The sequence below is a fragment of the Wolffia australiana genome, chromosome 6 (assembly GCF_029677425.1).
Source record: "Wolffia australiana isolate 7733 chromosome 6, ASM2967742v1".
Taxonomy (NCBI): Eukaryota; Viridiplantae; Streptophyta; class Magnoliopsida; order Alismatales; family Araceae; genus Wolffia; species Wolffia australiana.
This window is the reverse complement of record NC_135840.1, coordinates 19,065,459-19,080,567: the sequence shown is the minus strand read 5'-3', so window position 1 is coordinate 19,080,567 and position 15,109 is coordinate 19,065,459.

The following is a 15,109-nucleotide window of genomic DNA, read 5'->3' as shown; positions in this document are numbered from 1 at the left end:
TTAGATCAAGACTCATGAGGAAAAATCACCACTAGACCCGTTGGGCACATCAAGATGAGGTTTGTGTGATCTTCAAATATTTTTTGACTCATGTGTTCTTCCTTTTTCCTTGGGGTATCATTGCCGATAGCATTGTTTTCACCCATCATTCATGTGACAATAAACCATGTCCTTTGTCGGTGCTTATCTTCCCCCCCTCAATCCCACCTACAATGCTAAATTTGTAATCACTTGCCCCTGCTATGCTGTTCGTAGGTGCACATTGGCCCTCATCTCTATCCTAATCAATGGCCATACCTCTTTCATCCGCTCATAGTACACTCACGCCTTTCGATCAACTATTACCTAGTGCTCCTAAAGAACTGACTAAGGTATTATAATTAGAATTAATTAGTATATTTAATTAAATTTTTCTATAAAACTTTCTCAAAATTATTTTGAATTAATTTTCAATATTTTGCCTTCATTAAATTATATATAATTCCTAAAATAAATATAAAAATAAAAATAAAAATTATTCCTGAAATATTCACTTATTCAGTACTCCTTCCTTGTGGATTTGACCCTTGTTCCATGCAGGTAAAGATATTTTTGTATAAACAAATAGCCTAAATAAATGTATTTAACCCTAATCTATGGTTCATCAACTAGTCTCGTTTCTGGATAGAGGTGTCATTGAGATGTACAATTATATTTTTTCTCTCCATTCTCATACATTTTTAGTGTAGAAACACCATAAAGGAGAAGTTCAAATGTATATCTACATGATTAATTCTTTGATTTTTAAATATTTTACAAGGTAATGAGTTCATATTTTAGTGAGAGAATTTATAATTATGATGATTTGAGAGAATATGTAAATTGTGATACTTATCACACATATCAACGCTCATGTGAGAAAACGCAGTTCAGTTTTTTCCTCCTAACAGAAACTTTATTGATTCCTTCATAATTTTTTCTAAAAAGCATTATGTTGACTTTTTCCAAAGCAATATGATTTTTTCTAATTAAAATTTCTCAACTTGATGATTCTCCTAAAATGACCGATACATAGACAACCATTTTCAAAGGCATCAGAAGAAAATTAAGTATGAATGTCTTATACAAATGCAGTCACTTCAATTATTTCCTAGCACTGAATATCCTGAAAATAATGATTTATATACTTGAGGAGAAAGCTTCTCAAAACCATAGGATGATATCAAAATTATAAGTTCTTTATGAGCACAATGTTTCAATGAATGCAGCTACTTTGATAAATTCTATTCTAAACAAAAATGGAGATAATACATATGATATTTTAGAAATTATTGATGATTATAAGGCTGAAATGTAATTAAGCAAAAATAAAATGGTTTGTAGTTTAACTCCACAGATGCGAAATGTCAATCTTTCACACATAATCATGAAGATAGTAAAATGTCTGTCCACCAGATTTTTTATATTGCACAGGATATCCAAACCCCTTATGCCAGTCCCAGGGCAAGACAGTCCCTGGAGAGTCACTCCTTACCTTGTTAAACCCCTAGTCGCAGTTACTACCTGAATGGGTTGATCAAGTCACAGTTCAAAACAAACTTGTGATCTGATCCAATCGTGCTCATAGCAACCTCTCTTTGTAGGCATCCTTTGATACATATCCTCTCACCGTGTCTCCCAAGGAATGACTAGGGATTGACTATGTTCCCAATCCATGAATGCTTCAAGTAGGTCCGCTTACCCCGCACATGTGTGATCTTCTACAGAATTGAATAAATGCACCAGGGGTTGACCATTATGTCCACCCACAAAGAGTCAACCGCTTACCCTCTCTGGCAAGGAAGACTTTTACAGAGCCCACTTAGCATGGAATATCCCTAAATTCAAATATACACCCTATGAAATAAAAAAAATTAACTCAACCTTAAATGACACTAAAAAAATATAAATTTATCAGTATTAACTAAATCTTCCCGTGCATAATTGAATTTGTCTTTTTGAAGTTGACTTTAACAGTATGAGTTTGAGATTTATTGTTTGTAGTTGATTTTGACTTTCTGTGAATGAAATTGATTCTCTGACTTATGTCTTTTTCTTCTAGTTCACCTGCCCTTTACTTTATAGAATTTCAAAGATGATCCAAATTAGTAGCATATGACCTTGTGAAAGATTCTATTTGATAAATCTGTATGAATCTATATGATGGATGAATCTAGTATTGCATAAAATATCTTACGGTTCTTCCTCTGAATACTGATCTCAAGAGAACCTGGAAACTTATTCTCAAGAGTAATTAAGATACTAAACCAGATTTATTTTTAGTGATATGTACTCACAAGAGAATCAGATTTATATGTGACTAAAATTAAATTTTAATCACTAGGTTTATCAAGTCTCAATCAGAATTTTGATAATCAGAAACTAAAGATCCAAGAATCAAAAAAGATTTATGAATCTTGCCCTCCAATTCAAAACAGAATAATTTGCAAGGCAGAAAAGCAAAATTTGATGATGAAAAAAATTAAAGTGAAATAGATTCTGTTTGAAAATTTTTCAAATCACAGAAACTAATTTTGAGGATGAAAGCACTGAAAAATATGATTCTGATAGAATGTTTTTCAAACCAGAGAAATGAATTCCGAAGATGAAATAATTGAAAACGAATTTATATATAACGTTCTCAGAAGTAGTACGACTTTAGATACAAAATTTTGAAACTAGAGAAACGAGTTTTGAAGATAAGAATTGAAAAGTGTAGTAGGATTTAGATAGAAAATTTTGGAAATCAGATAAATGAGTTTGGAAGATGGAAGAATTGAAAAAGAAATAAGGATTTAGACAAAATGTTATTGAATTTGGAGAAATGATTTTTAAAGATAAATGAATTGAAAACCTAGATTATTTTCCTTTGATATGTGGCTTGGAACAATTGTACAACACAGAAAGAATCAGGATCTCATGAACACATTATAGCCAAAAACAATTCTATGCCTAGTAGAATGTTTTTGAAGACGTTTTTATTTATAAATTTCTAGAAACCAGTGAGCAAGATCGCGAGAGGAACACCATTTTTCTTCTTTACTTCTATTTTAATTTTAGTTATCCTGATAGCAAACCGTGAAATGAGAAATTTTGATTTTTTAATACGTATAAATTTAAAGAGGATAGAAATATAATGCAAAATGATTTGGCACTGATTGCAACATATCCTGCTGAATCTATTGGTACTAATACTGACAAGAAAATACCTTTCTCAAATAATTTTGGCTGGAGATGATCAATCGCACAGATATATATTTCATATAGTTGTTTTTAAATATACACATATGATCGTTCATAAAAATCAATGACCGAATTGTAAAATTATCAAACTCATTTTAACTCACACTCTTCCCCTTTTTATATAATTCATGTTATTAAATAATGCACATCAATGATAAATGATATATGAGTGTTACACGAGCTCCCCTAATCAGTACGAGCTCCCCTTGTCGAAATTAAGTCTAACTCACCCTTACTAGGGGAATTCTATAGTCATTTTATCTCCCCTTTTCTGGAAACATCAAAAGGGACCCAATCTTCTGTTTAGTGTTTTTTCTATGTCCACACTTTCAAAGTAATCCAAAGAATTCACATAGAGTTTGATTTTTGGATTCACAAATGATATTGTCAAATATATCTGAATGACTATCATATCATTATCTACCCTTTTGATGAATAGGGTTGTATCAACATGTCCTCTCAAACAGTAGTATGTGATGACAAAAACTACTAAGTTTCTCATCCCAAGCTCTTGGAGCTTATTTTTGGCCATATTAGGCTTTATGTAGTTGATACACCCGCTCGGGGATCTCAGTATCTTCGAATCCAGGGGGTTGATTGATATACACGTCCTGCTTGATTACCCCCTTTAAGAATGCACTTTTGTCATCCATTTGAAATAATTTGCAGAAGCAAATGATAATAATAGTTAAGCATTATCTAGAGGTGTAGGTCTCTTTGTAGTTGATCCCCTCTTCCTCAACATACCTTTGGGCAACTGATTGTGCCTTATTGCAAACAACATTGCCCTCTTCAATAAATTTACTCTTTAATATCCACTTTGGGCCATTCATGTTTAACTGAACAGGACATGTAACAAGGCAACATACACAGTTACGTTTAAACTGTTCGAGTTCCTCGTGCATAGCCTTAAATCATGCTACCTCCAAAAGTTCTTCATCCACTTTTCTAGGCTCAATGAGAGATGTTAACGTGTTGATTTTGTCTTTCCTCTAGTTTCAATATTTCTGATCATGGATATTGAAGATTGATTTTTGGAAAAACGAAATTTGAAGATGAATGAATTGAAAAATGAGGATTTACATAGAAAGTTTTTATACTCAGAAAAACCTAATTTTGAAGATGCAGAAACTGAAAAACAAAATATGATTTGGGATAGAACATTTTTGAAACTAGAGAAACAAATTTTGAAGATGAAAGAATTGAAAACCTGGACTCTTTTCCTGTGCTGTGGGGGATGGAACAATCGCACAATGTAGGAAGAATCCGAATCTTGTGAACACATGATAGCTAAAAATTTATTCGTTTGGATGATTTTTTGCCAAAACTCTTTTGTTTCTCAATTGACACAAACCCATGAGCAAGATTGCAAGAGGAACCCTTTTTTTATCGTCTTCTATTCCTTCTTAAGTTTTAGGCTCCTAAGAGCAAAATCAAAAAATGAGAATTTTTTTTTTCTTAACTTTGAGAGTGAAAGTGAATAGAAATATTTTTCAATGTGATCAAGTACTGATGTCAATGTGTACCTGCTGAATCTATTGGTACCTACCGTCACAAGAAAATACCTTTCTTGCATGAGTTTTTCTATAAATTATCGATCTCATAATTTTACAGCATTTAAGGCATTGTGGGAGCACATATATCCTCTTTGCCCATTTCTCTGACTTCTAACTTGAGGATAAGCTGTTCAGCATATAATGTTTTTTAAAATGATTTGGAGCCAGATCTATGAAAGGGAGAATGTCTGGGGTAAAATTGGCCCAAGTCAAGGCCCGGCCCAGTAATGGAGCATTTTATGCATATCCTAAATTAATGGGAGGGAAATAATTCCTACTTGAGTAACATTATTTATTTGCTCTATATATTATAATACCTTATATAACAAACCGGGTGTGACTCTCTTCTCTCAATATCAGTTAGGAGCATACGACATCCTCTAGATAGCAGTGACCCTTCCCTTAGCAATCATTCATTAACCCATTGTCATTCTTGTTCTCCTATTTGACGTTCCAAATCTTAATATTTCTCTCCCTCAAAATCCATATTTAATGGAACATGGAAAAATTCTTGAATTAAATAATTTTCACATTATCTCAGGAAAAATGTTACATTCAAGCGATATACACATTTCAGGTTTCACTATACTTTTCCTTTATATTTGAGTTATAATACATATACTAGTCAATCAAAATCTTGCCTATAAATGGCTCAAATTGAGAAATCTTCTAAAATAAAGGGCTTTGGTAAAAAAAAATGTCAAATATTTCCCCATTTTGATCCCCATGACATAATTCATAATGATTCCAATTAAATCCTATAAACTACACAATACTGACTTTCAAAGATCAACATCCTTCAACTCCTATTTATCAAAAATATTGTAGATGAAAAAGTAGTTTAGTCTTTTATAATAGATTCAGTTATATGTTTTATCTGAAATTAGAATTATCAATAAAAGTTGGATTGGAAATTTTTTATCATACTTAATTGATGAATACTTTCATCAATAATAATAAATATGGATCTTTATTTGCAATCCCATATCAATTATCATGATGATATTTTATTAGGACTTTATTTAATTAAATGCAGTAATCCTGTAATCAATATTCCAATTGAACATTATTTTAGTGTTTCCCTCTAAAATATTTGGTGTGACGATAATTTGGTTCTAGTTCTGAGGTTGTGATTGACATGATCCATATATGATTCATGAAGTGTAAGACAAAATATTGTAAATACATTATTGAAAAAATTGAAAAACTCGATGATCAAATCACATTTGTTTACAGATATGATTTGAAACTTCTTAACTCCTCAAGCAAGTCATGTTCCTCAAGCAAGTCAATCTTATAATAATATATATAGATATATGAAATAAGTAAATGAATTATGATGAGTCAAATTATGGGATGAGGAATATGTGATATGCTTTCTCACCACATGATGGAGCGCATCCAGACGACGCCAACGAGTCATCAGCAGAGCCGTCATCGCCGTCATCAGCATCGCCGCCGGTCCCTGTCCAGCCTGACCGGCACGCCAAAGCATCCGTGAAGACGCCTGGGTTTAAATACTCCGGGTAGAGCACGTATGTGCCCGTATCTTTGTGTTTTCATTATCTGCTTTGATTGGTTTGATTTATGTCTCGTGTTTGTCACGATGAGTGCTCCTACTCGTCGTGACGTATCCGTATTGTTTTAGTTTTGTATCATTTTATCTCTTAGTTTTCTTATTTATGTTGTAAAATGGGGTCTTTATTAGGCCCCTTGTTGGACTCGTTGTAAGGGGCCCATCATGGCCCTATATAAGGCCATGATGAGCCCCACGTTCAGTCAGATCTGGAATTATTCTTGTGGTAGTTGTTTCCTATTTTAGATCTCACCAAGAGAGAAAGAGGAGAGGAAGAGGAAGAGGAGAGGAATAGGAAGAGGAGAGGAGGAACCAGGAAGACGAAGGGAAGACCCATAGGAGGGAGGAGCTTCCCGGTGCCTATTAAGCGCCAGTCTTCCGTAAGAGGTCACCAGGTCGCCGTGCACTTTTCCCGGCCCCCTCTCATTGGCTGTGTTATAAACGCTATGTCCAAGGTTGCGCCATCAAGCAACATGACCGGTGCCCTGAGTCTACACCGAAGTCTGCACGACAGTGCTGCAACCAGCAGACGATCCTAGATCACCTGATCGGACACTAGAGATTCGTCTCACGTGCGTGGGGCTTTTCCTTGAGGCCGACGATGGATCGCACGCTCGAGTGGTTCCCCCCCCCTTCCCTCAACAAGAAATACTTTGAGAATGTCCTGCAAGGCAGCGTGATGAATTCGCAAATCGATGAACGGTCGTTTCATTATTGCATTCTCCCACGATTATTTCCGCACACGTTGACCGCCAGAGTTTTGCCGCAACATCGTGCAAGAGCTGGGTTCCGGGCAATTGACGGGAAGAAGTGTATGCGTCGCCACACAATCAACAGAGCGCACCTCATTCATCAGCGCGGATGAGAAAGAAGAGAAGCTGATTCGACTACGGATCAACTTGCGATAGAGGTGCGCTCCTCAGCGCCCCTCAGCAGAGCAGTAAGTCCCGTTGTTGCCAGGACGATTGTCTTGGCCGGACATCCCTCAAGACGTCCATGCTGTCGCATCTCCGCAATCTTCTTCGCCAGTCCTGCTGCATCGCCAGCGCCTTCGAGCTGCTACAACATTCCGGCCCAGGCTCTCTGCTCCGCCAGTGCATCAACGTCATTGCAATGCTCTTTTCTAGTCCTGTTGTACCGGTAGCCTCTCCGAGCTCTCTACCTGGCGCCGCGCACTGTCACTCACCACCTTACCAGTCCACCCGTCAAACCTCCTCTGCATCGCGCTCCAGCCATCGATCTATTCTGTGTCAGCCTTCAGCACGTCTATGCTGTACTTGTCCGCACCGGCCTGTGCGTCAACAAAGACACCGACGATGAACGCCATCACGAACAAGGTACGGCATTCCCCTTGGTTGTCCATTACATTACGTCTTTCAGTATATTGTCAACTGCACTCCACCACGCTCGGGTTAGTTTAGGTGAGAGGAATTTATCGAGAAAACTACATGTTGAGTGTATTTGTAGGTAACCCCTACATTCGTTACGTGCGAGCCCCTATGGACATGTTTCGTTCAGTGTCGTAGTCGCCGTCATCGCTCCGACAAGGGTCTGAAGGTCATCATCATCATCATCGGCTACCGCCTCAGAGTTTGGAGCTCGGAGCCCAGTGAATTCCCACTCGTCAGCCCTGCACGTACATTCCACCTATGACCTATGCATCCACGTCATTACATTTACTTAGTGATTTTATCCGTTGGATGATGCCCTCGATGACCTCCAACATCACCACATCTATTTTGATCACTTTAAAATCAATTTTTTGTTTTGTAGTATTTTCTGTTTTATGATAATCATTAATATTTACAGCTAGTACTACTGATTTAATTTCTTCCTAAAATTAATCCAAAACCACAATACGATCATTGAAATTCTTTGAAACCTATGTAAAAATAACAATGGATTGATTTTTAGTGTTGAAATATTTAGTTAATTTTTTAATTCAAAAAACAATATAAAGGATATAAATGAAGGGTTTATGAACACAAATACATAGGAATTGACAAAAAAACTACATTTGAGAATTATATTTCTTAACTTTTTTATGACATCATTATTTGTGTTAAGATTGTGGTATTTCGAGTATTTATATTACATGTATTATTAAATTCCAAGAATGACAAAGGGTTACGAGTTTATTTTTCTGGAAAAAAATATGGAAGAGAAAAGTAATTATTAACAAGTATTCTTAAGGTAATTGTAATATTTTTGAAATCTAATTACATTCCAATTTCTAAAATAATTACTGGTTATTGATTAAGTGATAAGTCAGTGGGCCTTTTTGAGCTGAATGGCCCAGTAAGATTAAATACTCTTCATTTTTTAAGAATACTTTATATTTTTTATTTCTAAAAATCAAGGAAGTGGGAAAATTTTTGATGGGTTATCATGTAAACATTTCACGATACAAAAAATAGAAACCCAGCGAGGGAGGCTCTTTGGTTTTTGAACGTTTCATGATAGTTATGATAATGACCAATCGTGGGAGGTTATTTTGGGGGGTTTTATATGTTTTCACTGGAGATGGAAGAGCCAAAATTATTTATGTTCTTTAAGTGAAAGCTTGGTGAATTTAAAGCTGAGATTTATCTTGTTATGCTAATTGATCTTGGTGAATTGAGGTTGGCATTCTGGTTCTGCTTGGAACATGGGAACTCAACATTTAAGGAAAAGATGAAACGGTGAAATCTTTGATGCCGAGATGCAAACAACGCAAAAAGGATTACTCCTCAAAGCTTCTAATGAAAATAAAAATTCTATCTCAAGATTCAAAAAACTGGTTTGACGTAATTTTTTTTTTCTTTCGTTCTGCTGATTCTGGGAACTAATATATTGCTATCGGATTTTATTTCATATTGAATTCTTATCATTGCATCAGTAATCAAGCTTATTTTGTTATAAATTCTGTAAATATTATTCCTAGATTTGAGGATTCTAATATGCAATAATTTTATTTTAAAAAAATTAAAGATCTAAAATGTTAAACTATATTACAATCGTTTCTGCAATACTACATTTAAATTCATTTATAGGAACAATAGTCAACAGTTAAATGTAAAATCATCTTACATCTTAAATACTAAGTTTGAAGTTTTTTCTAAAAATTTGGTCTGCATTATCAAGCCTGACTATTGTTTTATTCTATTTTCTCTCTCTCTCTTCATCTGCAATTACTTTTGTAGAGAAAATTAAATCTATCAAATAATTATGACAGCAAACAACATAACATCTTTGGAAATTTCTTTATTATTACATCTAAAACTAAAATATGATATTTTAATAAATAAATAGAAAAAAACTCTTCGAAATATTTATTTTTATTAATTGTAACTTTAGAAACCATTTATTGTGATTTACATTCATACTGAAATTACTAATGATGGTAATTTCGTTTTAAAATCCTATAAATATTCATCAAAGTAAATTTTAGCTAGGGGATATGGCATTGACATGACAGGTTAAAGAAAAGGGGTTGAGAAGATATATCTCAGGAAGTCTCAAAGGAGGATTGGAGACTTAATTTCTACATGTATCTCTATCATCCAAAGTAAGGGAGTAACAGCTGAAGGTTCTAGCTGAGAATACTTAATGAAAGAGTTGAGGATGTTCAAGTTCCAGAGAAACTTGGGATAACATTGTAAGACAAGAGTGCAATGATTATAGATTGAATCTGTAGTCTCGGACGATCTAAAGATCGTCGCTAAAGATTGTTCAAGAGTCTTCACAACTCATTTGGCTGGATTATGGAACCGAGTAGTTTGGTTCCCAAACCAGGGTTAAAACATTACCCATTTTTTAAAGCTGGTGAGATTTATCCAGGAATATAGAAACCAAATATAGAAAACATAAGATAATAAAAGGAGAAGAACTTATGAAAGCAAAAAATTGACTCCCTTCTTTGTGTTTTACACTTCCTTTTGTTCCAACACTAATATAGGATTTTTGTTTTAAAACTTTCTATGGCTCAAAATTACATCCTTTGAAAATGTAGTTGTAAAGGGATTTATTATATAGTTGCAGAAAATTTAAAGAAATAAATTCGACATGTAAAAACAAATTTGTGCAGTAGTAATAAACATGACTATGTTTATTAAATAACTATGAGCACATGATACATATTAAGCACATAGCTGAGATATTTAAAATAGAAGAGTGAACTCTCGATAAATTTTGACTCAATACGTAATTAACTTAATATAAGTATTTTTTTTTGAAATAATGACATAACAATTCATGAGGTAAGATCTAATCAGAATGAAGAAAGAATATTCAATCAATGAAAACACAATATAACTAGCTTCAATTTGAAATTTTTTGTGTAATTGGCACCCATGATAATGAATGAATAGAATGCTGGATTTTTGCAATACCAATATATAATCCAGGCTGAGCCACTTATTATAGCTTGAACAAGTTTGGGTGATGACAGTTTAGTAAATGGATCAGGCTGAAGTATTCTTTGTTAAAGAACATTTAACTCACTCTTGTACACTAAATCATGTATGATCAATTCAGGAGATGTGCAACACACAACGAGAGAAGAACTAAAAAAACCAAAGTAATAGCATAGTAAATGGTCCAATTTCTGAGGTCACAAATCAGTTGACCAAAGAAAGACATACTCGTCTAAGCTTTATTCTATTAAAAATAAAGAGTCTCAAAAATTATAATAAATGAAAATTGATAATGGATAACTAAAATTCTGATACGCCATTGAATGACTGCCATTATGAAGATAATTTCATCTTAGAGTAAAACTGTCTCATGCATAATTTTACTGTGCAACTGCTTCATTATCTATAAAATATTATATGAAAACAAAAAGGAAAAATCACCCATGCTGAGTAAGTTGGTAATTTTGTTTAAGCACTATACTGGTTGAAAATAATTTACACCATTATTTTTTATGTTTGACCCAGGTGTGTTTAATATTTATTTTATTCTTTTTTTATGGTTACATTTCTCATTGTCTGTTTATCAACACTTTATTTTCTGTTAAAAGATATAAAGTTTTCCCGTTTAAAAGCAGTGTAGAATTTTATTCTCACTGTTGATGCAAGAATATCTGCCATAGACATTAATATACTTTTCACATTTAAGTCTAATTTTTCTTGGTTATTATAGACTCATACGGTCGGCCACAAACCTTGAGCGTCTTAGAGCTGTTTTTCTACACGCAGACCATAGTTTCATAGGGAACCTTATATTTTTCATGTCATGTATACTCCAAGTCTAATGCAAGTCGATCCCTAGACATGTATGTTAGATGTATATATCTTTAAAATAAACTTACAAAGAGTCAAATCATATGATGTTTCATTTACCTTAAAATTAATTATATATGTAGTAAAACTATGGATATGGAAATTATATTTAAATCACAATTCCATAAAATACCAAATTATTTCTTGAAAAAAAATATTGGTTACCATATTACTTTCAATCAAGTGAGATATTCTTCCTCGTGAGTTAGTCCGCAACTCCCAAGTTTCATTTTAAATAAAATTGTAAATTTTTCTTTCACTGGAATCTCACTTTCTCAAGAAATAAAGTTCTTGTTATTTTTAGAATACATTTCATCTTTGATGAAATTTTTTATTGTGTTAAGATTTGGATTTAAATTAATGAATGGTCATTTGATATTCATGGTATTTCAATAGTGCACAATGTGAATTCTAGATTAAGATTAAGATTTATGTTCAAGATATGTAATGAGTATTACATTCATGATGTTTTGACTTTAAAATTTATTTTGATGTTTTCTCTACTATTCAATTATTGACAGTTTTTTTTCTGTCATCTGTCATCTCAGGCGTATTGTCATAAATCTTATAGTGTAACTGATGATGAATGACTGGTTGGGACAAAGCTGATGATGATCCATCCTCCAATCATAATCTCTGGTGTAATCATTTTATTTCTGTCACTAATAGCACTATTGATGTTTTGCTTCATCTAAATTATTTATAATCAAGAAAACCTCCCATGATCTTTATTAACTATTTTTTTTCTTTTAGAGCATGCAGAGATCATATATTCTGATAATTCACATCAACATTAATTATAGGCCCTTGATCTGGATTAATTATTTCTCCATAAACTAATCTTTGGTTATAGGCCCTTGATCTGGATAAAAATGTGGAATGATTTACACTAGAACAATGATAAAAGAATGGAAACAGAATCATTAAAACCATGTATTGAATCACAGGGCATGAGCCACATTCAAAATTTCTTTGATCCTCAAATAAGAAGTGTTGAACTACAAAATCAATAAAAATGTCATATTCTAGATGTACTAGCACAATCCTTGGCCCTTAACCTTAACGAGCTCGATTCTTAACCTTAACGGCATGATTACAAACTCTTAGGCCATAGTCAAAGTACGAGTGTCTGTCCGCAAGCAGTCTTTGGTGTCTCAAATCTAAGGATCACTTGACAACCATGACATGAATCAACATAATTATAGGTTTTGTATAATTTTGTTCAAGGATTCATACAGATCAGTTCAATAATTTATTTCCGCTAAAGAGTGAGGTTAGATAGCACTATTCTATCTAGATACTTTGGTGTCCTCCTTAATTATCCTTTGAATTGGAATATTTTGAATGCATGCTTAATGGCTAGTGATCTCTGTATTATTCATGGACTTCATTAAAATCATCACACGTGCATTATAATGAATACATTATATTAATTAACATGGAACGAGATATGGAATAATTGATTGGTTTCTCAGCCATATATATTTTCATCAATCTCCCAATTGTAAAAAATGCAATCTCTCATAGTGAAGAAACGCTTTGTTTTCTAGTGATGCTCGAAATACATTGAGCTTATGGCTTCATCTATGGGTCTGCTTGATTATTGATAATTGGAATACTTTAATTATGTAATCTCCTTTTACGGATGATCTTTCAAATCAAATGAAGCGGCTTACAAAAATATTTAACTTCTAATGAGACCTAGACTCTTTCATTTGTACAATTTCACCACTAATGTAGCACAACAATGGAATAGGGTATATGATCAAAGGCAGGACTCATAGGTTAGTGATAATATTTCAATCACTCTTTCTCTTTTCAAGGCTTAATGTACAGTGATTTACTGTAGTCTCGATGTCAAGTTTTAAATTGACCAACTTGGAAGCTTTCCAATAGGTTATACTTCAATGATGTATAAGCATAACAACAATTGTAAACTTTCTATCATTTGGATATCATTATAAACTGAATTTTGTGTAACCCTTGAGTTTCAATTCATCTTCTCCATGAATTAAAAACATTTCATTGTCTTTTCAATACATCAAGAACATTATCTCATATTGTTTTGGTGGTCATAACAGAGACTTTAGTTGAGTAAATTTCAAAATAAATTATGATTTATTTTAACCATGAAATAAATGCAGAAACAATCTGAAAAAATAAGGATATCATGTTTTTCTTGACGCCAGTAATTTAAAAGTTAAATTATTTAATGTCTAGGCTGATGTTTCTCTCCTACATGTCATTTATAGTTCTCTAGGCTTGTCTTTTAGTGCCCCAACAATCATAAGCAAAGTCACACATTCTCATTTAGAGACAAGGTTCTATTTGGATATAATCTTCATAAATAATAAATAATCATTTACCAAATATATTATTTAAACTAAATGGACAAAGAACATACTGAAAGATTACTTCTTTATAATTAAAAATATTTTTTGGTAATTTAGACATGTAATTAGTACATCTGGCTTCCGTAGTTACATGCTTTGCTAGGGGAACTTTCTTCTAGGACTCAAACTAGAGCATGGAAGGATTAGAAAGAATATCAGAGGTAAATTAGAAAGAAATACCCCCAACAAGTAAAAAGTACATCTTATTAGAAAAGTTTTGTAGGATCCATTATTTTAGAATTGGTGAAAATGAAATATTAAAAAGTATAGTAGCCCCGAATATTATGTTATCAATCTAGACTTCGTTCAAGTATAATTGTCATGACTGAACAAATCAAGACAAGATCTATCATTAATAGTCATCATATCATCACACAAAAAGTGTACTTAAAACTGAAAGTATCTGTGACACTCCTGTAAGCTAATACTTATCATTCAAGCGTTTGCCAGAAATAAATTCTCGAAACACCCCATTAGAATGTGTATGAAAACAATGATAAAAAACTATCACATAGCTTCAACATTTTCCCAGATGATTAAAGATTTGAAAGTTCAACATAAGTCCCGAGATCAACTCGAGGATCTTTGTTGAAATGTATCACATTAGACGATTCCGTGTCACAATTTCTGGCATCGTACGGCAGGAAATCCTCTAATTTCAACCAGCTAACAGAATACGCTCTGTGGACATAGATGATCCTCATCTTACATCACCAACATCATGCTTTACAGAATACGTAGCTTCAATTGTTATACAGTAATATACAGTAATTATTTCAAAAAAAAAAGGCAATATACAGTAATTAATGGATTTATTTCTCATCATCATTCTTGATTCTTGAGTCCTACTATAAAAATGCAAAAAGGAGAGATAACTTATGCACACCCAATATTGGAGTTATCAACCTATCGGTGGGGTTTGAAATCCTTGATAAGGATCAAAGGATGCTGATGAGAGGACAACAATGAGTCATCATCGCCATTGTCATTTGTGTGCACTACGATGATGATGTTAAAGATGACTCAACATCGTCGTAATCCTCGTCATTTGTCTGCAGC